Consider the following 27440-nt stretch of genomic DNA (forward strand, 5'->3'; position numbering starts at 1 on the left):
TTTTGTTTTGTTTTGTTTTGTTTTTTTGAGAAACTTTGTAGTCCTTGCTAGCTGGCAACTCACTGTGTATCCCAGGCTGGCCCACTGGCTCTCTTTTTGAAGTCCTGGAATTGTAGGTATATACCACCACACCCTCTTACCAAAGGTTACCTTCTGCCTCCATTTGCCAGGGAAGAGGGTTACCAGGCTGCAGTTCAAGGGTAGGTGAAAGATAGCAGGCAGACAGAGGTGAGGAAGGGTGTTCCAGGATCCAGGACAGCGTTTGCAAAGGGAAGAGGCAAGGGGCTGCTGATCTGATGGAGTCAGAACCTGCACCCAGCAGGGTCAGGGGCATGGGGCTCAGGACAGCAAGCAGCATCAGGTCCTGAACCCTGCAATGACAGACATTTTTGCATGATGGTCTGTCTGAACTATCAAATCCTACAGGAAGTCAGCAGAAGAGACACTTTAAGGGACTTCCAGCACCATTCTTTTTTTTTTTTTTTTTTTTTTTTTTTTTTTTGGTTTTTCGAGACAGGATTTCTCTGTATAGCCCTGGCTGTCCTGGAACTCACTCTGTAGACCAGGCTAGCCTCGAACTCAGAAATCTGCCTGCCTCTGCCTCCCAAGTGCTGGGATTAAAGGGATGCGCCACCACGCCCGGCTCCAGCACCGTTCTTAATCACCTGTGCTTCGTGTTTGTCTTTCCCACTATCCCTTCACAGTTAATATTAGAGTTAAAACACATTCATGGCTTGGGTAAGGGGGACATAAGTGCTAAAGATTGACATGGCCACAGATAGACAAAGACTTTAGGATGCTTCTCTGGTGGCTGTCACTGTGGCTCCACCCTGCCCCCATTCCCAGACAGTAGGCCTGTGGTTGCCAGCAGCTACCGCACTTGTGGCAAGTGAATAAGTCTTCCAAGGAGAGGACTGTCTGTCTGGACCAACCACTGGATCTGAGCTGAAGCAGCCCTCTAGTGTGTCAGACTGGATCACAAGAGGCTTCCCTGGCTTTCCTGTCAGAGTCACATGATATTGATTGGATCGTGTTTGCCACCACAATGGCTGCCCAGAAACCACAGCCCAGTTTGTAGCCTGATATCAGCAGAGGCAAGAAGACCATGAGTTCATGAACAGGCCAGACTAAACTGCATAGCGAGACCTCGTTAATAATTAATTAAGAACTCAGTGGAATTGGATGCTCCACTCTCCAGGAATTCTGAAAATTTTTTTTGACTCCCATAAGAAGGCAGGAGCCCAGTTTCCTCTTCCAACTCGCTGACTGGTTCAGACCCCACAGTCAGTCACGTGCCCTTGCCAACACGAGGACCTAAGTTCGAGCCCTCAGAACCTGTATTAAAAATAAAGGCCAGCATGGTGGCACGCGCTTGTAATCCCAGCACTTGGGAGTCTAACACAAGCCTATCTTAGACTGGGGCTTGCTGGTAAGACAGCCACGCCTACTAGGAAAGTTTCCAGCTCCTGTCCCAAACACAAAGTGGGTCCCACCTGTGGTTGTCTCCTGGCCTCCTGGTGCCCTTCACCAGCTTCCTGATCACAATAGCTCTGTTCATTACAAGGCCTGCTGTCAGCTGATCACAGACCTCCCCTAGCTTCCCTCTGAAATGATGGCTTCCGTGAGCTCTACATGAACCAGTCCTTCGCTGAGTTCTATACAGCTCATCCATATTTAGGATGCTTCTCAAATTCTTAGCTCTTCATTAGTCTAGAATTGCAGGGGCTCATTCGATTTTATATTCCCTCCTTACTTAATGAAAGATAAGCTTGACCCTATTACTCAGGGCAGAGCCTCCCTCCACCACCACCCTGCCCCCCACCCCCCAGCCTAATGGGAAAGCCAGATAAGACTTGCTAAGACGGGAAGGTTAGGAGGCAAGGAGCTTTGACTACAGAGCTTTTGAATGCATGGGAACCACCAGGAGAAAGGGTGTGGGGGCGTGCAGTGCCCACTGCTTGTGTGACTCAGGATTATGGCAGCGCCTGCTGGGTGTCAAGCAGCGTACAGAGGGGGTTGTAAAGGCTTTGTGGTAGGTTCCTCTCATCTGAGGGAGGCAGGGAGGTAAGATGGAGAGTCTGGAGGATGAGGATGAGGAAGCATGCACGCTTCCCCTTCCCGTGGCTGCTCTAGGAGATCACCACAGATCTCCATAGGGCAGCAGAGAACCATCCATGCACAACCCGAAAGGTCCAAAATCAGCACCTCACGATGAAATCAAGGTTCCGGGAAGTCAAGCTTCCCCAGGAGGCTGTGGGGTGTCCATCCATACCTCTGCTGGCTTCTAGCTTCTAGCGGCTTCCCTAGCTTGTGGCTGTGTCTCTCTTGGAATTCTGGCCTCTCCTCTATCAGGGGTAGCTCCACTGCCCTTCTCATGGACACGTATGGTGGAATTTCGTCTAGAACAATCTCCTGATGTTGTGATCCTGAGCCTGAACTTTCTCTGCAAAGACCACTTACTTCTGTTACATTACAGGTTGTGAGGATTATGGCTTAGTATTTGTGCGTGCGTGTGTGTGTGTGTGTGTGTGTGTGTGTGTGTGTGTGTGTGCGCGCACGCGTGTATGGTGAGTGTCCGTGCATGCATGTGTGTGTGCCACGGCACACCTGTGGAGGTCAGAGGACAACTTGCAGCAGTCACTTCTCTCCTTCCTCCATGTGGGTCCCAGGGGTCAAACTCTAGTTGTCAGATTTAGCAGCAAGTGGCTTTACCCTCTGAGCCCTCTCGCCGGCCCATGACTTGATGCTATCTTTAGTAGGGGTGTGGGCATTTTCCTACTTGCCTGCCATGCTTGAACATCTTCTAGATGTCAGAAATTGCTACAGGCTTTGTGAACCCTGAGACTCTTTGATATGAAGAACTCAGACCCCAGAGGGGTGGAATTATGAGGTGCTGTGGACCTTTAAAAGATAGAACGTATGGAAAGGACCTTAGGGACACAGGGATTGTGCTATTCTGGTCTCTTTTCTCCCTGGCTCTAGATGTGGCCCTTTACTCTCACACTCCCATCACGCTTTGCCACCCCCAACAGAGGTCTAAAGCCATGTGCCCTCTCACCTCCCCCCACCCCTAACCTCTCCCCAGACTTGAGCTTTCAGAGCCCTGAGCCAAAATATTCCTTGGCTAACTCTGTGAGCAGACTCAGGACGTTGGTATGTTGCTGTGAAGCTGACAGATGCAGCCTGCTTCTAAAGAATGCTGTGGATATTCAGTTAGCGGTGGTGGTGGTGGTGGTGGTGGGGTGTCTGTGAACCCAGAAGAGACCCCTGACTCAAATGAGGGTGGCAATAGCTTCATATATGGGGGCACTGGCCTTTGTGGGGTGGGAATGTGATAAAGGAAACACAATTTCTATGGAGTACCAAGACTCGAATGCCTCAATGGCCTCATCTGCCCCAGGACATCACTAACAACACTGACTGGGGGTTTGAGTGTTGATGGAGGCTCAGCCGAGCAGAGCACAGCAGAACAGGTGACTCTTGGAGCTGCCTTACCCCTCCTCTGAGGACTGGGCACAAGACAGACCTGTACTTTGTGCATGAAATGCTACCTAGTTCTCAAGCCAAACCCCTAGAAGTCACACTCTCCCGAGTCCCTGCATCTACCTCCCAGTTCTACCAGGCTGCAGGTGGCACAGAGGACACCCAGATGCCAGGTGCCCCCAGTGTTGTCTCCACCCAGATGCCCCCGAGAGGCCATCTCTGCAGACGTAGGTAAGACTTTGATCTTTGGTGACCATTTCATAGATGCCAAGACCCCATAGCTCTGACCCCACCCCTAGCTCTGACCCCAGAGGCCATCAATCCCTTCTGGTCCCCTGTTTGATTGCTAGGTCTCACGGGCACACAGATCCATCCATCCCTTCTCCTGAAGCTGTCGGTATTATGTACAATAGTGGAACCAGACCCCTTTACAAAATTAAATATGCTCAGGGCTTTCTCCCTCAACTTCCATGTCTTAACTGATTAAACATTCATTTCCAAGACAAAAAGAGTCAATTTAGTATGAAAGCTATATTTTGCCGGTTTAATTTAAAGCGCCGCACCTCCATCTGACCTCTATTTTCATAACTCAATAATTTTATCCTATGTTGATTGTTTCATTTTGAGCGAGATATTGTATTTATAAATCAGTCTCTAAAATGCCCAAAGAAAGTCGGAGGGTGGAATTTATTAAGCTTCTCGCGGAGTCTGAGATCACTTCTTCTGGAATTGTCTGGGAAACCGAGTTCAGGGTTGCTGTGTGCTGAGGGGAAGGGGTCTGCTAGGAAGGGGCGGGACTCGATGTTCTACCAGGAGGGAAAGTCCAGCTCTGGGGAACCAGAACTGGGGGGTTGGGGGGTGGGAAGCGGATGCCCGGGGGCGGGGGCGGGTGATCAGAATCACAATGGAGTCTGGTGATCAGGAATCTGGGGCTTTCCCAGGCTTCGCCCTTGAGGCACTGGAATGGTGTGGTCCCATCTCAGTCCACAGTACAGGGTACAGAGGCAGGACGCCAGTCCCTCAAACATTCTCCTCTCATCTTTGAGCCTCTGTGTGGAAGCTGGAGGTTGATGTTTGGTACCCGACTTTATCACTGTCTACTTTGTTTTTTAAGTTCCATATTTGTTTGTTTATATAGATATGAATGTTTGCGTGTATGTCTGTGCACCGCGTGGGTGTAGTGCCCTTGGAGGCCAAAAGAAGACGTCAGATTCCCTAGGGCTAAAGGTAGAGCCAGTTGTGAGTTATCGCGTGTGTGCTGAGAATCAAACGGAGGTCCTTCGGAAGAGCAGCCAGCGCTCTCAGCTTCTGAGCTCACTGATTGGCTAACAGGGTTGGTCAGAGTACTGGGGAACCTCCCATCTCTGCCTTCAGGCAGTGGGACTACTGGGCGCAGAGAGTCCCAGCTTTTTATGCGGGTGTTAGGGATTCAAATTCAGGTCTTCATGCCTACGCAAAGCACGCACGTTTTGCTCACGAAGGAAGCCGTTTGTACCAGGTCCCGCTTTGAGTCTTGTTAGATTTCTTGGAACTTAGGCAAGCCAACCCTCCCTCAGCCTCAGTTTTCCCGTCACTGGGCTGGGCTTAGGATCCCAGCTTTGGTGAGATGGCATGACTGCTTTGCCAGCCTCCCTGTACTAGACAACCCATGGGTAGGAGGTGGTAGACTTCCCAGTGCCCCTACTACATACGCCAAGTCGTTGGGAGCCTATTAAAACTAAAACCAAGTCCTGGGTGCTGAGTTTTAGACCCTTTGAGCTCTAGTCTCTGTTCCAAAGTGTTTGCAGAGCTCGGTAGTTCTCTCAGGACACTAGGGCTACCGGCCAGACCTGGGGACTCCCAACTCAGGTGAAGGGCCTTTGCAGGCCAGTATCATGCAGTAGTCGTTAGAGGCGGCACCGAAATCGATTTGCACTTGACCCGATTGCTTTATAGTCCCTCATGAGAGACCCTACACACAGCCTTGCGTTGGGCCTGCCTGGGAATGGTGAGTCCCGACTGCAGGTCCTTAATAGACCTTCTAACCCTCTGCCCCTGCTGCTTATGGGCTTCTTCCTGCTCAGTGCTCCTCTGGCCCTGCCCCCAGGCTCAGTCTACCCTCCTCGGTGGATTGACCCACAGGAAATCTCCCTCAGAGTCTGAGGTACAAAGACTAAAGATCTCCAATGCAAACTTTTGTCCCCAGCATTTCTTAATGACATAGCAGTAAGGTCAATTGTTTTTCTTACTTAAAAAAAATATTTATTTGTTTTTATTTTATGCACATTGATGTTTTGCCTGCATGAGTTTCTGTGTGACGTGTGTAACTTCTGGAGCTGGAGTTACAAGACAGTTGTGAGCTGCCGTATGGGTGCTGGGAATTTGAACCCAGGACCTCTGGAAGAGCAGCCAGTGCTCTTAAGCTCTGAGCCATATCTCCAGCACCCCCCCCCAAATAATCTTTATTATTATTCTTAATGTGTGAATGTTTTCATTTTGTGCTTGCATAGTTAGCTTTGTAACAAACCACCAGAACACTAGATGGCATAAAACAGTTCATTGTAACTACCTCTCTTGATTCTTGACCTTCATGAACTTGAGTTCACGAGATTCATGAACTGCCTCTTGTGATTTCTGAGGTCAGCTAGCCATTTGCCTGAGCCCAGTGTCTAGGACAGTCTTACCTCTCCGCACCTGGCTCATATCAGCTGAAACCAGTTGGGATATCTCAGCTATGAGTCTCTTGTCACCAGGAGCCTAGAGAAAGAGTGGGCCCCAGGGTGGAAGAATTTCAAACTTCTTATTAGCTGTGAATCCTTTGGCCAAAGCCAGTCACATGGCTAACCCAGAGAGCCAGGCAGCAGAGCAATAGACCCAGTTCATGGACGGAGCAGAGTCCTGCAGAAGGAAAGAACTCAAGAGACAGGGTGGGGGCCATTTGTGTAACCTGATGTGGTTAGTTTTAACTGTCAAATTGACTCAACTTGGAATCACCAGGGAGGAGAATTTCAGTCAGGAAACTGTCCAGATCAGGTTGGCCTGTGTATGGCTATGGGAAATTGTCTTGATTGTTAATTGATGTGAGCAGACCCAACCATTTGTGGGCGCCATCATCCCCTAGGGAGCAAGCAGGCAGCATGGATGCATTCATGTCTCCCTGCTTGTAATTGTGGTGAGATTAGCTTCTCAAGTTCCTGCCTTAACTTCCCTGAAATGACAGACTGTGTGTGGCCCGGTATTATAAATTCCTTTCTTCCCTAACTTACTTTTTTTTTTTTTTTAGATTTATTTATTTATTATATGTAAGTACACTGTAGCTGTCTTCAGACACTCCAGAAGAGGGAGTCAGATCTTGTTATGGATGGTTGTGAGCCACCATGTGGTTGCTGGGATTTGAACTCCGGACCTTCGGAAAAGCAGTCGGGTGCTCTTACCCACTGAGCCATCTCACCAGCCCCTCCCCCCCAACTTACTTTTTAAAAGCATTGTTCTGGTTAGGTTTTTGCTACCTTGGTACAAGCTAGAGTAATTTGGGAAGATGGAACCTCAGTTGGAAATTGCCCACACCAATTGGCCTTCGGGGAAGCTCGGGGGGGGGGCATTTTCTTGATTACTGATTGTGTAGGAAGGCTGGGGGTCCTGGATGTTAAAAGAAAGCAGGCTAGTGAGCTATAAGGAAACAAGCCAGTAAACAGCACCCCACTATGGCCTCTGCTTCAGTTCCTGCCTCCAAGTTCCTGTCCCCGACTTTTCTGGATAATGAACTGTAACCTGTTAAATGAAGCAAACCCTTTCCTCACCAAGTTGCTTTTGGTCAAAGTGTTTTAATCCAATATTAGAAACCTAACTAAGACAGATTATCTATCTATGTATTCATCCATCTAGCAGCCTGTTTTGTTTGGGTGGGAGAGAGAGAGGAGGAGGGAAAAAGAGTAACTTTCTGTCTGTCTGTCTGTCCCCCAGAAGACAACTTGAGGGAATCAGTCCCCTCCCCTTCTTCCATGTCGGACCTGGAAATCAAATTCAGGTCACAAGGCGTGGCAGCCTGATGCTGTACCCATTGGGCTATCCTGCCTCCCCCACTCCCACAGTTGCTTTTTGTCTGGACAGTTTTGTCACATGGCCACAGAAACGAGAGTACGACACTTCCTGTTCTCCTTCCCTGCCCCCTTCTCCGTCGCTGTAGATATCTTGTTTTCTTGATTTTTAACACCTTCTAAAGGTCACGGGCAGGGTTTTGTGCTCAGGCTGAGCTCCGTTCAAAGGCCAGTGCTTACACGTGTTCCCATTGGTTTGGGACCCAGAGCAGGGGGTTCAGAGTCCTGTGCCTTGATTTTTTTTTTCTTTCTTTTCATCTGTACCATGGAGGTCAGGGCACTTGTGCTGTGGGAACTTGGAAAGTCTGTGGTTGGAGGACTCCAAGTGGCACACAGTAGGTTCGACCAGTGTAAGCTACAGTGCTTAGAAAAGCATTCCGCTCGCGGACTGGGTCTGAGTAGATGCCACCTCCTCTCTCATCTTGGAAAGTCAAGTGGGAGGCCCCTCAAGGCTGAAGATGGGGCGGGGGCAGTCAGGGGTTGGTGGGATCAAGCATATTCATTCTGGCAGGGTGTCATGATGTCATTCGGGCCTTGGCATTGAAAACCAGCACCAGTGACAGCTCTGCTTCGTACCGAAAGAATAAGGGCCCAAGAAACAACTTGTCTTAGCTCCGTGACCAGAGGAGGCGTCCATCACAGTAAACGCAGGGGGAGCGGTGGTTTTCTGCCTCCTGTCGGACAGGAGTGGGAGGAAGACCAATTTCCAAACTGGGCCCTGGCTGGACAGAACCAAGGCCACTCGGAGACTTCATGCTTTCTCGTTCCACACTGGAGTCTGGGTGCAGTGCCCCTCCCCCACCTTTTTTCAGAAGCCATAAGCCAAAGAAATGTGTCTTTTTACATTTTATAAAACTCAGGGAAAAAAAATGGCTTTAAACAGCTTTTACTCCCCTGCTATAATTATTTATTTTCAAACACTCCTGCAGGGGACTGCTCCGTCTTCTTATCCCAGACTCCTTTTGCTCATAAATGAACCATCACTTCAATAAATCATTATGAAAACAGAGACTAACACCGGCTCTGAGAGGTTGAAAGATTTATGTAACACATTTATGTCTCCCATTTTCTCATTCTGGTACTCCGCGGCAAAAGCTAAGCTAATAAAAGCTGCTATTAATATTTCTTGTTGCCTAGCAACCCGAGAGAGGGAGTAATAGCTTGGGCTAGAAAAATAGATGACCGATAAGGAAAAATTCAATTCTTTTATTATCTCAGGGGAAATGCCCTTTTACTGGAACATTATGATGTACGAGTGTGAAGTTGAACACAAAAGATTTGTGTGTGAGTGTGTGTTTCTATTTTTAATGAACATCGTTTTACCTCCCCTAACTCTTTCCGGGCACTTTTGTTTTCCTTTGCAACCCCCACCATCCCATCCCTCATGCTTAATTTAGCTACTAGTGTAGTTAAGGATCTGTCCGTGTTTCCTTTTTTAGTTTAAAAATGGTTGCTGCAAAGGTTTACAACTTGGTCATAAAAATTCACTCCCTGTTAGGACTCAGAGCAGTGATAAGCCAGCGTGCAGCTGGCGTCTCCACAAATGGATCACATTGGTCGAGGGATAAGATTCATGGATTTTTTTTTCCCCAAGAAGGAAGGTCAGAATGGAATAAAGTATGCTTCTTCCCCTCCCCCACCCCCCACCGTGTTGAAGTTTTCTTTGGAATCCAGGGATGCTGTCTCTTCTAAGAATGGTTTGCCCCGAAGTTTGGAAGTGTGTTCAAGGAGGGCAAGGTTGGGACACTGTCATTTAGTCACTTATTGAGCACCAACTGCTGTATAAAGTTTGGGCTCATTGCCTCTCCCCGTTTATCCCTGTATAAAGTTTGGGCTCATTGCCTCTCCCCGTTAGTCCCACGTAGAAAGGGAGACTTAGAAAGGTCGAGGGCTGATCAACTGATTGAAGTAGCAGTGTGTGCGGTGAGGTCCTCACCGTGTAGGCTTTCTCAAACGTGAGCCGAGCCCGCTGCTGATTTGTTGGGCAGAACAGTTCTCAGCAGAGGAGGGCTGTCCTGTGTACTGCCTGATGAGGGCTGTCCTGTGTACTGCCTGATGAGGGCTGTCCTGTGTACTGCCTGATGGCTGCGCTCTCAATTCCCACCATTCAGTACCCCACCCCCACCCCATTTAAAAAAAAAACAAAAAAACAAAAGTAAAAGCAAACCCATCTCTCCAGAAAAACTGTAACATACTTGCCTTGCAAGTGTGAGAACATGAGTTTGATCCTGAGAACCCACATTTTTAAGAAGCCAAGTTTAGGGACGTCCTGCTGTAGTTCCAGGACAGCCAGAGCTATACAGAGAAACCCTGTCTCGAAAAACCAAAAAAAAAAAAAAAATTCCAGTTCCCCAGACAGAGACAGGCAGATACCTGGCACTCTCTGACCAGCCAGTCTGCCTAGAGCGAGCTTCAGGTTATTCGCAGACCCTGACTCAACAATCAGGGGTGGGAGGCATCTGAAGACTCCAGATTGTCTCCTGACTTCCATTCGTGCATGCATGGATATCAGTTTACACGTGTGTGCACATGCACACACACTAAATAAACAGAATGCAAATTTTAAAAAAGCATTGTATCAAAATATTATCTCCCTAACGTCTGTGCTTTTTGGTGTTCCCGTATAGTGTATGAATGACACTCTTGCCTTTCCCAATTGCAGACCACAGGGAAGCCTTCTGAGCAGAGGGAATTGTGCATAACGGTCCCCAGTTAGAAATGATCTTTGCCATCCAAGGGATATTTAGCAATGTGTAGAAAGTGTGTGAATGAGTGTGTGTGTGTGTGTGTGTGTGTGTCTGTCTGTCTGTCTGTCTGTCTGTCTGGGCATGCACACGTGCCATGGCATGCAGGTGGTCGTGAGGACATAACTTGCAAGAACTGGCTCTCACTGTCTGCCACATGGTTCCCAGATATCAAACTGTCTGTTTCTAGGCTACATGAGCCAGCCTGAACTAAGCCTGTGTTGTACCTTCTCCAGCACAGGCATCTGGTAGGGGCCAGCTAGCCATTGGTGTCTGGTTAGCACTGGGTGAATGGAAAGGGGGAACTGATTGCCCAGTGTCACCAAGCCGGACAAAGTAGAGAGCCGGAACCTGAAGCCAGGTTTCAGAGTCCCAGCCTGGCTCTCTTGACTCTCTTTAGACGGGTTGGGCTGACTCTTCATTGCTTACAGAGATGTACTCAAGCCATGAGAGATGCAAAGGCACTCTGGGGTACTCCCAGTCTGGGGATGGGACACAAGCAGCATCCCTGACTTCAGCCGGCATCCACTGGACCCTCCCTGTGACTGGCTCCCTTCAGCCTCACAACCTCCATAATAGGCAAGAGCTAGTGAGGACCAGTGACCTAGCCACCCTCAAGAACAGAGCCACCATAGCTGGCCCTCGGGGCACAGCTCGTGAGCGTATGGTTCCGTGTATCTTGGCCTGTGGGACACACAGAGCGCACTTTAGCCATGTAGCTTCTGAGGAAGTTTCTCCACGTGAATGAGTTAATTTTCTATAGCTGTTGTTTACCACTTACTATGTGCTTGGTCCTCGTAACCTTTCATATTTGATATTTCCTTTAATCTTCCACTCGAGGGAGGAAGTGCTGCTGTATACATACATATATACATACATAGATGCATAGATACATATATACACATATACAGATATACACATATGCCCATACACATACATATACATATATGACAAGATGACAAGGCATAGAGAAAAGTCTTGGCTAGACAGCTATCAAAATGGGACGTCAGGGGTTCTAGGCCACCTCTTGGTGAGTGAACGGAGACTGAGTAAGACTGAGACCTACTTTATGTGCGTACCTCTTATAGAAGCCGTTCAGGCTCCTGAAGATGCAGGGAACATGAGATGCCCAGAGCTAGACTTTCCCTGGCCCCCCCAAGACACGCAGTGGTGTTAGGGACCTGGATGAGAGTCTGGAGGACACCTGCTGAGACCTCCAGGCTTTTGTGTCCTTGAATAAGGAAGAACTGGGTGGGGACAGGGGTATCGGTAGAGCTGGAGAGATGGCTCTGTTGTTTAGAACACCCGGAGCTGTTCCAGAAACATCCAAGTTTGATTCCTAGCACCCACCCACATCAGGTGGCTCACAACTGCATGGAACTTCATCTCGGGAGGAGGAGCATTCAATTTGATCTTCTAGACTTCACCATCAACACCAACCCCCGCCCCCCTACAGCATACACACACAACACACACACAACTAATAAAATAAGAATATTAAAATAAAAAAAAATCAAGTGTGGTGGTGCAGACTTTAGACCCCAGTACTTAGAAAGCTGAGACAGGTGGATCTCTGTGAGTTCAGTCTGTAGCAAGTTTCCAGGACAGGCAGAGCTATACAATGAGACCCTGTCTCAAAAAAACAAAAACAAAACAAACAAACAAACAAACAAAAACTCAGCAACAACAACAAAGAACAAAACAAAACAAAAAAACTAAACTGAGAATCTGGACCAGGGGCCCATGGATTGTGGCAGAAGCAGAGACTGTTTATTAAGAGAATATTCCTGCTTGTGGAAGAGGGCCAGAAGCTAGGAAAGGTTAGGGACTCAATGACATTGGGACAAGGCAGTCTAGACCTTTTATGGGTCTTGTCCATAGCCAGCCTGCCTCCCCCACCTCCTCCTACATTTGATTGCCTCCTTCTTTTCCTGGGCATGCTCTGTTCCTAACGGGTAGCCTGGGAAAGGAGAGGTTTCTAGATATTTTATTGGCTGCTATCCTTGTTAATCTCAATGTCTCTTCCCCCACCCCCCCAGCCCCCCACTCCCCACCCCCGCCACCCCACCACCACCAGGGAAGGCTTCCTGGATGTCCTTGGGGGCAGAGAAGACAGCGGCAAAAGCTGGAGAAAAAAAACTTGGCCCTGTAGGGATCTCTCCATTCACCCCCAATCTCCATCCCTCCTGCGGCGACGGCGGGTGTTTTATGGTTGCTTAGCCGCCCTCTGGAACCGGCCCCCTCCACCCCCTGCCAGGCTGCTAATCGGAGCTGTGACCCCCTGGCCTTGGAGTGTGCAGAGGCCAGGTGTTTAACAGTCTCCCAGGCAAGAAGCCAAGCTCTGTGGCAGAGTGCGGAGCCGAGAGAATTCCGGGGAAATCGCAGCGACATTCGTCAGCTGTGGTTCCAATATTCCTGTGTCTAATGGTTCTCTCCTCCGAGTGCATATTCAGTACCATGTTTGGGAAAATGAGGTTTTAATGTACCATCGGCATAGCCGAGAAGCCGTCGATGTCTCCGCAGAATGTCAGGATCGCATAAAACTTGAGATTTATGGGAGCCGTTTCCCACCCTGCTCCAGCTGAGTAATAAAACGTCTGGCTCGTGTACTTCTTCTCTCAGCTGTGGCTCTGACCATTTAGAACTTCAAGGAGTCTTTAGAAAAGGCAGCCAGACAGGCAAAGCTCATCTAAATATTAAAGTTCCAGGAGGGGTCGTGGTGCGCCCTGGAAGACTCCCGATCCACATTTCCAGGAGAATTGTCCTGTTGGAGACTGGGGGCATACCAGCAGAGATGCTGTGGCCAGGTTGTGGTGGTGACAGCAAGTGCCATGCCTTTCACTGGAAGCCCAGAGCTTTGCTGCCCCTGTTTTTCCTGGAGAGAGATCTTGGGCATGTCTCCCATCAATCCCTTAGCTTGCAAGATGGAACTGATTGGTCTGAAACCCCAGTACCTGGGAAGTAGGGTCTGGAGCTGAAGGCCAGCCTGGGCCACATGAGACCCTGCTTGTTTGTTTGTTTGTTTGTTTCAATTAAAGCCAGGAAGTATATCTCCATGGGTAGAGTGCTAGCCTAACAGGCACTGGGGTCCTGGGTTCAACCCTAACCATAATAAACTGGGCATGGTGGTACATGCCTGCAGCCTGGGCACTCTGGAGAGAGAGAGAGACAGGAAAATCAGAAGTTCAAGGTCATCCTTGGCTACATAGTGAATTCAAGACCAGTGAGGGCTATGTGAGACCTGTGTCAAAACAGACAAATAAGCAAGATGGACCTGCTTTTACATCCTCCACTGTGGCAATGAAAATCCAGTGGACTGAAGAATGTTCTTGACTCCTGCCTAGCTTTAACGGTGGGGGCTTGGGAGTATCTCAAGAAGGTTTGTAGAATGAATGAATGAGTGAGTGAGTGAATGAATGGATTTGGAAACATCCCTAAACTTCAGTGCTGCCTACATCATTGCTGGGAAGTAAGCCAGATAGTGACCCTGTTGCCTTCATCAGTTCTGTCTGCATGCCAGAAACAGGTACCAAGGCCATGGGGTCAAGAAACCTGTGCCACTTCCCACCCCTGCCCTGCCAGCAGTAACAGATTCCCTATGAGGCTGGTCACTTCCCCACTGGTCACACTTATTCTTATGCTGAATGGGCACTACCCATGTGACCAAGCAGCTCAGAGGAGTTTGTAAGGCACTGTTGTCTCCAGGGTTGTAGCTCAGAGAGGAAGGTCAGGAAGAGTTGCAGAGGGCTAGAAGGGAAGACTCCAGAGCAGATGCTGTGAGGAGCGGTCACCCAACTGTGTGAGCTCCGCCAGTGTTTAACTTCTCTGGGCCAGTTTCCTCCTGGGAGTGTGAGATGCTCTAGGTGGTGTCTAGTCAGGACTGAAGGGTTCTGCCTGGTCCCTCACGAAATTCTGGGGGTATGAATTAGACCACAGCACTTCTGGAATCTGTACCTACACTGGAAGTGTGCGTCGGTCTTAATGACAGGCTGGTAGGAGGTGAGCTCGTATAGATTGCCCTAGGCAAGAGATTCCCCTAGGTGTTAGGAATCTAGAATTGGTTGCAATTTTGTTATATCCACAAATGAAGACAGAGGAGACTTTCTGCCTTCGTACTGTTGTACTGTTCAGACACACAGTGAGAATGCCCACCTATTTAATGCTTCTGTCCTTCCTTGCAGCTTTGTGGGAGTGAGTGCAGATATGCCTGTATGCGTGGACACATCTAGCTGAACATCTTTTGATGTTGAGTCTTTACACATGTCCACTGTGTTTCTGTGATGAGGACTTATCAGTTCAATCTTCTAAGTGCTTCGCCTGTCATTAGGAAATCAGTATGGTGGGAAAAGCAAGATTTGGATGCCTGGCTGGGGCTTTGTCTGTCCCCCAAAGGATGCCATACAAGTGTCAGGAAACTGAGTCTTCAAATGGTCTGCGTTATGTTTATTTTTGTGTGGCTGTCTCAGGTTCCAGCTTCGTACAGCCTGAGGTTTGGAAGCTCCGTGCTAAGCTTTTATTGTCTGCAGGGAAGTCCAAGGTGGAAACTCCATCTTTTGAGTTTCCGAAGCAGCAGGTATAAGTTCACTTCATAGAGACGATGCCAATCACAAGTGGGTTTGGCTCACCACATGATGACTGTGTGATTTGCCCTTGGCGCGAGGCTGATTGGCATAGTTTTAGAAACTCCTCATTTTTCAGTGTACTTGTGACATTTGTGGAGACCAATCAGGAGCGTATTCACTGCACTTTGAGACGATCAAACCGGGTTCCTTCCTTCATGCATGGAGTTAGTGGATTTGTAGATTCCCAGTATTTACATGTCCAACTTTGTACTGCGTGTATAGATATGTACAAGCATGTAGGTAAGGGGAGCAGGGTTGGTGTGTGTGTGTGCATGTGCATGTGTGTGTGTGTTTGTGTATGTAGAAACCACAGGTTTGCATTGGTCCTTTTGAATTGCTCTCCAGCTTTTTAAAAACATATATTATATTTTCATTTATTTTGCAGGGAAAGTGTAGCTTACCTTTTGCTACTTCACAGGTTCTTCTTTCTTCCACCCTTCTCCACCCCACCACACCTTTACCCCCCTAACACTAAATAGGAGATAAAAAGGGAGAGATAGGAACGGAAAGAGATCCCTTAATAAAGTCAGTGGTCGGAGAGTGGGCAACGCTATCGCTCTGTTAGACCACTTCCTGCTGATTAGGAGAATGGAGTCCTCTGAGGCAAGTTTGACCTTTGTTGTCGGGATATCAATTTCTTCTTCTCAGTGTTTCTTCTTTTTGCAGGGACTACTTAACAAACTACAACCAACAGCCTACCACCTCTCTCTCTCTCTCTGAGCCCTAGCACACTCTCTTTAAAAGTCCCCGGAATCCCAAATGTCACGCAATGGCAGAAACTTTCTGCAGGCAGAAAAATCATGCCCCCTGCTCTACAGAGCACGAGGCAAATCACAGTCAGCTGCTGTGGACAGTGTGAAGCAGCCCCACACTCCACACCTGGGATTAAGATGAAAACATATTCTTACAATACTTCTGTGGTTTTTACAGAAACCAAAATTCCAAAGTTGTCACTACATATGTATCACATAGCACACGTGTGTGTAAGTTGGAGGACTGTTTGCAGGAATATATTCTGTTCTTCTTCCTTGTGGTTTTGGGGATTGAACACGGGTCATCATGCTTGGTGGGAAGTGCCTTCACTCGCTGAGCCTCCTCGCTGGCACACCACCTTTATCTATCTATCTATCTATCTTTCTATCTATCTATCTATCTATCCATCGATCTATCGATCAATCTACCCATCTATCTATCTATCCATCCATCCAATATCAGGAGGCGTGCACCTCAGCTCCTGGCTTTTTCTGTGGATGCTGGTTATTGAGCTTAGCACCTCAGTCTTTCAAGTACTTTACCAACTGAGTCATCTCCACAGGCCTGCTTCTTGTTGCTGCTGCTGCTGCTGCTGCTGCTGCTGCTGTTTTATGGGCAGCTTTCTCGTACCTCTGTAGTAGGCTTATACCATCTTCACGAGCCAGATAGTTGATGACCCTGGGATCTTCAGCTACCAGGACTGGTTTTTGGTAGAACTGATTTATGCTTTGCAGCTCTTATGGCTGTTATACCCCAGCTGCTTTTCCTAAGATTGCATGTTCCTGATATCTTCTCTTCCAGAGATCTCTCCATTACTGGTTCTTCTTCATTTTATTTTATTTTATTTTATTTGACCATCAGAGTTATGTTTGGAATCTGTTATTTTTCTTTCCCTTAATTTATTCATCCCCCCTTTATGTTTATTAATCTCAGCTTCTATAGTGGTTTAAATTTTTCATTTTCAACCCTCATGTCCCTTTGTTCATTTACTTTTATTGTTTATTGTTTAATAATACAGGTTATGGCAGTACATATTTTTTCTGAATATGGTGTTGGCTGACTGTACCCTATAAATTTTGCAATGAAGTGTTCTTACATCTTTTTCTTCTTTCTTCCCTAGATGTAGCTTTGTGGGTTTTATTAAAATGCCATGTTTTCATTGTTTTAAAAATTAAAGAAGAAAGAAAATCTATTAAAACCATGCCACTACCCACAAATAATTTATCAACCTAGCCATTTGCTAAGTACCTTTTCAGTCATTTTCAGGCTTTAAACTCACAGGGAACCAACAAAAGGCACGTCTTCCTGTGTTTTCTGGTCTGTTTTTTATCAGCGTTGTCCTGTGACCCACCAGTTCTGTGTCCTATATGACAGATGTGTCTCCATGTGTGTGATTGTAGATTGTGGCTGTCTTAGTCACTGCTCTTCTGCTGTGAAGAGACACCATGACCATGACCATGAGAAGCATCTAATTGTGGAGGCGGGGCTTGCTTACAGTTTCAGAGGGTTTGTTCACAATCCTCATGGCCAGAAGCAGACAGGCATGGCACTGGAGAAGTAGGTCAGAGCTTTACATGGATAGGCAGGAGGCAGGGAGGGAGAGGGGGACTAAGAAGGGGAGGGGAGAGGAGAAGGGGACTGAGAGGGGGAGGGGAAAGGAGAGGAGGGGAGGGGGAGCGAGAGACGGACTGGGCCTGGTATGGGCTTTTGAAACCTCAAAACTCACTTCTAGTGACACACCTCTTCCAACAAGGTCACAGCTCCTAAACCCTCTCAAACACCTTCGCCCCTTGGCAACTCAGTATTCAAATATATGAGCCAATAGGGGCCCTTCTCATTCAAACCACCACAGCGCCCCCTTTTTAGCGGGGTGCATAGCATTCTACTGTTTGATGTTTCCTCGTGAACTTGACTTAAACAAATCTTTGTACATATGTGATGTGTGTGTGTGTGTGTGTGTGTGTGTGTAAGCAAGTGCGCACGTGCCACAGTATGTGCACAGAGGTCAGAGGACAACCTCAGGTGTCCATCCTTGCCTTCCATCTTGTTGTTTGCCACTGCAGACACCAGGCTAGCCTTGAACTTGCAAAACTCCTGCATCATCTTCCTGAGCCCCAGGGGTTATACATCTGCACTCTCAGATAGACTTAGAGATATGGCTTGATTGTCATAGCTGGGGTTGGCAGAGGTGTGGGTGATGCTAGTGATCTTCCTCATACTAAGCAAGTACTCTGTCATCCACCTCTATGACCAGCTCAACTTGTCGTTTCCGTATGTGTGGAAGGGGTTGTGGGGACTTGCAACTTCGGAACTCCTTGCAATAGCTGTTTGGCTTTCCTCTTCTCCACTTCTGCATCCGGTACCCCTAGTTTTCATTCAAGCCTTTGTTTTGCTTTCTACTACTTTCTCATCCTTGCCCCCACACTCACTTCATTAGCTCCCAGGATGGGCTCTCTGGTTTGGCTCTCCTCCTCTTGTCACTGTCCGTGGGGTCCACCGTAAGTACAGGAGGCCCCAGGCTCAAACGGAGGCTTCTCTTCTCTTCTCTTCTCTACACTTGAGAACATCGTGATCTCAGCTGGGTTTGCCGTTCTGAATGTCCTATGTGTGCTGATAACTTCTGTGTTTTAGTCGCACACATCTCTCTGAGTGTCTAAATCTCCATGACCAAAGGCCTGGCGGTTCCTCTGCCCCTGCCCATCCACCTGTCCTGCCCACCATGCCTGGCCACATGGCTGCCTTCCTATACCAATGTGTGCCTGGCTGCAGCCTCTCTTCTCATCTGCCTTTGTTCTCAGCACTCTTTCACGCTGTCCGAGTGCCTGCTCACACACCTCTCTCGCCTCTTAGAGGGAAGCCAAATTTCACTCTCTGTACAAGGCCTTGTCTGGCCACCCTTTCCAAAATCGCCTCCCACTCGCACCTCACACATCTTCCTTGTCTTCCTGCCTGATCTTCTTCCATGGCATTTAGCTCTGTTTGAAAGACCACACACTTAGAGATGGGTTTTGTGTGGCTTCGGTCTTCCTCATGGGAAATCAGGACCCTGAGAGCAGGAACCAGATCTCTCTCACTGACTGCCACAGTGCCCAGCACAGGGGGTGCACGCCATAGCAGTTTATAACAAGTTCGAATGGTATCGGGCTAGAAGGCAGACATCTATTGTAGTCATTGCCAAGTAACTAGTTAGTAAGGTTAATAGGGATAACCAGGAAAGCTAAAGTATCTAGGGATGGCTTCCTGTTCACCACGCTATGCTATCTGCACATTGTTCGATTCTTACACAACCACCTGAGATTATCCCACTCTACAGGGAAAGCAACTGAGGGTTTGGGGAGCCACCTGGGGAGGCATCCAAGGTGTTGGTGGCTTGGGAGGCCCTAAAACATGGGATGGGAGCAGGGGCATGGGGATCAAGGAGAGAGAGCGCAGGTTCTGAAGGACTGCAGGTAACCTGTTGCCTGGACAGCATCATGTAACCTAGCAACATCTGGCCACCACTGACAGGGATGCTGAGAGCCTGCTGAGCCTTGCCCCACAGGCCAGCTCTCCCCAGAGAGTCTTTGCTACTTAATGTGTGGCCAATTAGGCAGCAGGAATCACCCCAGAATAGAGTCCTGCCTGTGCCTGGGATCCACTATGTGTCTTCAGGCCACTCTTTACCCTCCATAGCCCTGGGCCTCCCTCCATCCTCTTTGAGGGTGAAGCCACTGAACCCCATCCCTTTAGCCCCAGAGAGGCTTTCAGGACTCCTCCTGCCTCCCAACTCCCGCACTTCAGCAGCTTAGCCAGGCAGTACACTCCTCTTTCCTCGAGAGTTCATAAAAACACGCAAACATAGGCGAGGATACAAAATATTGAGCGGCAAGGCAGTAAAACACGGCACTGTTTGTTGTGTTGATTGAATATTCATGAGCTGACTGTTTAAATTACAGTTCACAACTGTTGCCGGGGCCTGATGAATAATTTAAACAAGGGTGGCCAAAGAGATTTCAACACTGCATTAGCAGACTGCTCGGGATCAGCCACAGAGAATTTATAATTAGCTCAGAATACCCAGTAATAAATTCTTTGGAAAGATGGTTTTAATTAGCGTGTGTGCTAATTTAGAACGTAGCGTGTTTGGTGTGAAGGTGGAGGGGATAGATTACTCTGGCCTTTCCCTGGGCTTCCCTGCCATGTTAGGGTCTCACCTCTGCCAGGGAGCACTGAGTAAGGCAGAGACCCCTCCCCCCAAGCCCACCATCAAGCTCTGAAGACCTACTCCTTGATTCTCTCCTGCTCCAGGTTCCCGCATCCTAGCTCAGACATCTCTGTCAGGGACCAGCAGGTGCAGCTGCCTTCAAACTGGCCATCTGCCCCAGTATCCCCGGCTCCTGTTCATACTCATGGATTAGCCAGTGAAACCTTTCTAAGTATAGATCTGGTCCTATCTCTGCCCTTAATTGGGGGAGCCCAGAGACATGAAGTCAGAGGATACTGCTGGCGGATGTGGGGCAATGGCTAGGTACATGGGGTGAGTGGGGCATCACCAGCAGAAAGAGCCACATAGGGAGAAGCAAGTCAAGGACGGGATCCAGCTGTGATGTCCCCATTCGTAGCTAAGCATGCATCCACTCAAGTGAAGGTGTGGTGACACTTTTGACAAGGTCCCTGAGAGGCATGACATGAGAGGGGGATCATGGGAGCCCAGGTTTTGGGAGTAGAGTCAGGACCTCCCGGAGGCAAGAACATTTGAGCAGAGCCTTAAAAACTGAGGAGGAAGCTGGAGAGATGGCTCAGTGGTTAAGAGGACTGGCTGCTCTTCCAGAGGACTTGAGTTCAATCCCCAGCACCCACATGGTGACTCACAACCATCTTGAACTCTAGTCTTTGGAGATCTAACGCCCTATTCTGCACCCTCTTCTGGCCTCTGTGAACGTTGCATGCATATGGTACACAGACATACATGCAGACATAACTTAACCGGTTTGCATAAAATAATAAAATAACTTTAAATGATTTTTTCAGGGTTTTTGTTGTTGTTGTTGTTGTTGTTGTTGTTGTTGTTGTTTGAGACAAGATTTCTCTGGGTAGCCTTGGCGGACCCGTAACTTGCTCTATAGACTAGGCTGGCCTTGAACTCAGAGATCCTCCTGCCTGTGTCTCCTGAATGCTGGGATTAAAGGTATACAAACTCTCAAGTTTAGAAACGTGTAAAAGACAGGTCATTTTTGATATCAGCACCCACTAGCACCACTCGTGGCCAAGGACAGCTGGTTCTTCCTCCTCAGATCATCCCTGTCAATCAAATCTCCCCCTTGAGCCTCTTGACCCCTCCTCTCATTTATTAAGCTGAGCACAGGAGGCCCTGATCCTTTCTTGGCTCACATACCTCCCAGAATTCCCTGTTCCTCAGTGACTCCTCCAACTTTATTCCCACTGTGACCCCGGAGAACAAGAGAGAGCTTGAAGTGCCTGTGCCTCTTGAAATGTCTCTGAACATCAATCAAAACACACTCATACATCTTCGGTGATCACAGAAGTTCTGACGTGCCTGGTCACTGACCGTTCAACAGTTCCCTCCCATTCTTCAAAGACACGGAAAGATAAGTCACAAAGATAAATCAAAGCAAGACAGGTGACTTTGCTGGCTTCCTGTGTTGGAATGAGAAGACCCATACCTTGGGGACAACCTTGTAACCACAGGTGAGGAGACACGGTCAGGCCAGCCAACCCACACCAGCCCCTTCTGGTCTCAGTAGTGAGAAGAGGTGATGTAAGGCTCAGGCTCACCAGGTATGAGCCTGGTCCAGCCTTGTACAGACTACATACAGGGAACAGTGAACCTCATATGCCTGAATGAGGATCCCTTGCCATCTGCCATGCCCAAGCATTGTGGCTGGGGTCCTGGAAGGGGCTGCCAGAAAATGGAGAGATGAAACCCCAGCTCAGAGAGTCAAGGTCACAGTGCTACCTCCTTACTTCCCTATAGTAGCTTAACTGAAAGTTGGTCAGCCTTTGTCACCTTCCAGGAGCCCCAGACCAGCCTCCTGGACAGTGCTGGCAGTGGTCACATCCTGATTCCCATTTGCTTGACTTCTGCTCTCCCATGGCAGTAAAGCTGCCCTGGTTAGAGACAAATCCATTGCTATGGGCCATCTTTCTCATGCCTGACTGACAGGCTGGCCCCTGTCTTCTTCCAGAAACTTCCTTTTCTGTTCCTCTGTGTGACATAACTTCTAGTATCCTTTGTGCCACCCACTTGTGCTCCCTTTGTCTCCTCTCTGTGTCTCTCCCGGCTGTGTCCCACCCCTTCTTGCTGAGTCTGAGAAGGTGAGCTCATCACTGTCGTCTGCTCTTAGCCAGTCTGGTCTACCAGACACCTGCAGTTCCTCAAGACTCAGACGTGACATTCGGGGCTCACCAATCCTGCCCTGTTTGGCCCTCTAGTTCTTCCTTACGCCAGCCCTGCTCCCCCCCCCCTCCAATGTCCACTACTCAGTACAGGGCTCTCCTAGTGTGGCTTGGGCACTCTACCTTACAACCTTTCCGTGTGTGTGTGTGTGTGTGTGTGTGTGTGTGTGTGTGTGTGTGTGTGTGAGAGAGAGAGCAGGGTGTGGAGTTAACTCCATGAGGCAGGCGTCACTGTGCTTGTTACTCTAACTCCCCGATGGTTCCACACGGTGCCTGGTACAGATCGAATGATACATGTAGACATGATGACTGTCCTATATGCAGCAGTGGGGGTGGGACAAGCACTCGGGGTGACAGGTATGCGAAGACAGAGAAAAACCAGGACTGTCCCCAGAGTACACACTTGGCTCTCGCTGACCTTCACACGCTGCTAGGCGCTGGCCAGTAATCAGGGATCAAAGCAAAGATCTAAGCCAGGTGTAGTTATAAGGGAGCAACAACAAGGACAAGAAAAAGCTAATAAGTGTTCCACACACTGTTAGCAGGTGCTTTGGAGAGAAGACAACAGCAGCCCAAGAGGCTAGGAGGTTCTGTCCGCTCTCTAGTGTGCACAGGGACCCAGGTTGCAGCACAAGGTTGCATGGCCAGGAAAAGCCTCCTGGGGAACTCGAGGCTTGAACCAGGTTCCTCAGTACTGAGGAAGGAAGCAGGGTGAGCACTCCTCCCCGTGTGGAAGAACACTGCCGCCCGCCCAAGGGTCATCCACAGGCGGTCCACACCCAGCCGGAGTGACTTTGGACGTGGCTGTTGTGTGCTCTGAGCGTTCCTGTTGCTTTAGCTTGCAGTCCAGTTACAGCAACCAAAAATGCCCACAAATTCCCCCCAGGGAACAAAAATGTACTCAATTCTACACTGACCCAGAAGCAAGGGCCCACTTGAATATTCAAGGAACAGTAATGAAGGGGGAATGGGGTGAAACAGGAGTGGGGACGAGTGGGAGGAGAGCAGTAAGGAGGAGACCAGAGAGGTGCCAGGCTTTGGTGTTTAAGATTTTGGATCTTGGTTATGATCAAGTAGAGAGCTAGCGCAGGCTCTGTAAGGAGGCCGCCAACCCAGAGATGCAAGTCAAGGGGCCAGGCAGGCCCCCATTCCAACCTCAACAGAAACCTCCCATCCCCAGTGGAGCCTGCCAAGCAGCCCAGCTGCCTGTTTGCAAACCTTTCTTCAAAGACAAAAACAGCCCTGAAGGGGACAAATGGCTTTCGATTCACAACCTCCCTGCTGGGCCTTCATATTCATAACAAGATGATCAGTCTAGCTGGGAATGGGCTGTTGCTTTAAAGGATAAATTAGTGAGACTCTTAACTCAATAATTAAAACTATGATGGCGCTTGGCCTGCAGGGATAATGTACTATTATTATAGTCGTTTGTTTCAATTAAATGCTTGCTGGTTTTACAATAGCAGCTGGGCACCTGTGCACTGGAGTAATAACTCTGAACAAGACATCTACATTTCAGGAGGAATTTGTCAGCCTGCAAAGGATCTCCTGCCAAGCATGAAAGTTTATTAGAAATACTTGCCAACGAGGCTTGCCAGCAAGGGGCAGGCACTGGGGGAGGCTGCTATTGGTTCTCTCTTTTTCTGGCTCAAGGGCTCTGTGTGTGTGTGTGTGTGTGTGTGTGTGTGTGTGTGTGTGTGTGTGTTCGAGAGGGGGGCTAATTTTCAAACATTTGACTCCTTAAGACTATAGATATTTCAGAGAGCAGGATGCACGTGGGAAAGCTGATGTGGGTGACTTAAGACTTTAATTGTGACATCCCATAGTAGTGATTCCAAGGATGACAGACTAAAAGGCTGACCTATCCCAATATATCAACATCAAAGCATGCTGGGTATCCGTGAGTATGTCACTTACACAGCACAAGTGTCCTCATAGATGTGGTTAAGCAGAGGAGACCTTGGCTGACAGGGACATGTGGGCAGTCAGACCCTCCTGGGAACAGACTCATCAAGGAGACACGGCCTTTAAACCCACACGGCTTTATATAAGCACCCATGAAAAGGGATGTAGCCACGGGATGGGGCAGCCATCAACAAAGGCAGTTCCTAGAGATGATTATGAGCCAGCTGTTAGAAGCCAGCATGCCCCGCAACAGGGAAACAGAGTATCAAGGTTCCAAAGTAGCCTTGGCCACGTGCCAAAGCCTTCCCTACCAGGACCACCCACGTTCTCTTTCTGAGAGAGGCTGAAGCTTGAGGTCAGAGCTAGACCCCAGCAATGGCCAGGGCATGGCTCAGCTCAGGGAGAGTTCGTAGCAGGTGTTTGCTCTGATGCGGGGGCAGGAGGAGAGACTGAGGATTACAGCTAAGGACACAGGTCTGGGAGCTACCCAGACCTCCATGTGAATCTTAGCACTAAATGACCTTGAACCGTGACTGTCTGTTCTATGCCTGCATTGCCACATCTGTAAAGTACAAGATACAGCAGATTCTCCTTCCGGGACAGGGTGAGAATTCAGTGTGATGAGCAGGCTGCTGCTGCCTAGAGAGTAGGAACTGCCCAGTGAAGGGTATGAAGATGTACCACTGTTATTTTTATCAATGGTCTTCAATAAATAAGGAGGTTGGCACTATATAGCCATGAGCTAAAAGACCCCGAGTCTTCTTATTGGCACATAGCCCCAGCCAGTCATTTGCCTGCTGCCTGTAGCTGCCTTTCTGCTCCAGCAGTTCAGTTAGGCAGTTACAACAGATCCCATTTGGTTTCCAGAAACCCAAAATATTTAATATCTGACCATTCAGAGGAACTTGCCCGCTCCTGGTAAAAACCGATGCGATGACTCTTTGTGAAGCGCCAGCCCTGGGCCGGGCCTCATACTATTATGAATCTCATGAGAGAAGCCTCCCTCCTGGTTACTCTCCCCAACTCCCACAACCTCATTCAAACTTAACATGAGCAAGTTCTTGGCAGAGGAAGAGGGAAATTTATGGATGGGATACTTGTACGATTTGCTCTGTAGAGCATTGCCTCTTTGGGATCCACACAGCTCCCTGTCCCGAAGGGCAGGCTCGGTGTCACCCCTTTTCCCTGTCAGAGCTGCTGGGGTTTGTGTGGGCACCGTCAGAGGATGCCAGGCAACAGACAGGTGGCATTCTGACTCATCACTTTCCTAGTGGTGGGATTCTGAGACAGTCACTGGAGCACAGGCTCCACCACCTCAAGTTTCAGTGGCTTCAGAGTTAAGTTGGAAGGAAAACGTGTGTCCATCAGAGAGTTCTTCACAAGCTCCCAACATAGCCCTCTGTGCATAGCTCCTGCACATAGATGGTGCACATATGCCCACACATGTACAATGGGACCACAAACATAAGTGAGTGCTCGCTAATATAATGCTAAGCATGGCATAGCACCGATTGTGACCACTCTCTCTAGACAAAGGTGCTAATGCCTGTCTGCTACCAGAGACTGTCAAGGGATTATAAAATAAAATGCTGGCCAGTGGCTTCTAGCCCCATATTGGTTTCTGCTGTGGCTCAGAATTGAAGGAACTTTAGGACCCACCTGCACCCAGGAAAGGGCTTACCTGACAGAATTTAACAGAGAGGAGTGTCTGTAGCTTATGTGGGGGGGGAAAGGACAGCTCACTCCCTCGTTCTCCTCTGAGTGGAGGCAGGACAGGATTCAGTTCTGTGGATTGGCAGGAGCTGAGAAGAGGTGGGATTTCTCACTGTCCCTTGTGGGGGTGCTCTCAGCACCTAGCACACTCCATGGAGACTACAGCCCGGCATGTGTGAAAAGCTCCCCGCACTCTACAACCCTGAGAATCTATTAAGTCTAATTATGTTTGCGGGGCTATCACCTCCCTCTCGCTCCTCTGCTGGGCCTGCAGGAGAGGGTGCAGGTGCGGCTGCCAGCTGGCCATCTGTTTGCTTGTGGGAGCAGAAAGGAACCTCGTGCCACGGCTAGGAGCATCCCCTCAGCAAGGTTGTGACAGCCAGGTCCTCACCCTGATGAAGGTTTCCGCACAGTGAGCCACCAAGGCCCCAGAGCAGGATCTGGGAGAACGACAGACAGCCGAGGAGGGCTGGGGACTGCTTGGGGCGATGAGTGGAGTTCAGGGAGGTGCACGACAGAGGAAAGCTCTTATCTAGAGAGAAACCCTCATGGTCCCAGGGAGTTCTGCATCAGTCAGGGGACAGTGGGGGGCTGCTGCTGGGTAGGCATGGGGATTGCTGGGCAGTAGTTCCTATTTAGCCAGTGACTGCCTCTGTAAGTAAGGAGACAGGTGCCAGTGTCCTCAACACTGAGAGACAAGGACATTGACATGAGACAAGGGCTCAGGTCTGACCACTACAAAGCCTCTAGCACCAGACAGTATCAAGCAGCAGGCCTCTAATTGGGGGCATCTTTTTCACTTTGGGGAGTTAGGACGTTTGGGGAGTTCATGAAGAACCCTAGGAAGTCTAGGATGCTTGGTGGCCATGCTCACATCTTATTGGTTTGTAGTCACATATTGTCCCTGTAGAAAGTTCATGCCCCTGACCAACTGCGAGGCATTCAGGGCTCTCTTCCCTAATGCTTAGCCCTGAAACCAGGCCCACTCAGAAGCCCCGAAAGGTCTGCTTGCCACTGTTTGCAGAGGAAGCTGTGGGCAAAGCAACGGCGATCTTTGTGGCAAGAGGGCTGTCTTTCCAGACGTGCTGTTTGCTGTGCTCCACACAGCCTTTTAAGGGATGTTAGGGAACCCCCTGAATGATTATGGAAATCTCTAGGTGTCAACAGAATGTGTTACAACATACAATCAGTGGTGGCCAGGGGGTATGTGGTAGTCTGGGATACCTCATGGGCCCATGCCAAGGTGCTTGCCGAGAAATCACACTATGCGGCGGGACCTGATATAAGGGGGGTTTATTTGAGGGGGAAAGAGGGGGATGAGGACCTGGAGAAGAGGTGGAGGCAGAGAGGCAGACAGACGGGAGCAGAGCCAGGAGGGCAGAGAAGGGGAGACAGAGGAGGACAGAAAGAGGGAAAGTGAGCCCAGACACTCACACCTGCCAGGTAAAGGTGGCAGGTGATGGCGGCAGGTGATGGAAAGAGCCTAGCAGCATCCCCTGTAAGCTTTTGGAGGAGCCCTCAGAGACACGGGAGACTTACTAACAAACTGTCCATGTGACAGGAAGTTCAGAATCAGGAGAAAGTATGTTCAGGTAAGAAAGTGACAACTTGCATTTAAAAACCAGATCAGCTTCAGACTCTGAGACCAAACAACACAGCAATGACCAATACGAAAGGGCTAACGGCCAGGGTGGAGGGTGGGGGTGGGGGTCCAAACTCCAAGCTCACCACACCTGCAAGGATGAAAG

At 49.0% G+C, this 27440-nt stretch overlaps 1 protein-coding gene across 5 annotated transcripts in view; it reads left to right on the plus strand.

Moving 5' to 3' along the window:
* The window catches only part of Tox2 (TOX high mobility group box family member 2), a 118454-nt gene that overhangs the window by 73734 nt on the left and 17280 nt on the right, over positions 1-27440 (plus strand). The gene's annotated exons all lie outside the window — the stretch shown is intronic.

This window comes from Mus pahari, chromosome 3 (genome assembly GCF_900095145.1).
Source record: "Mus pahari chromosome 3, PAHARI_EIJ_v1.1, whole genome shotgun sequence".
Classification (NCBI taxonomy): Eukaryota; Metazoa; Chordata; class Mammalia; order Rodentia; family Muridae; genus Mus; species Mus pahari.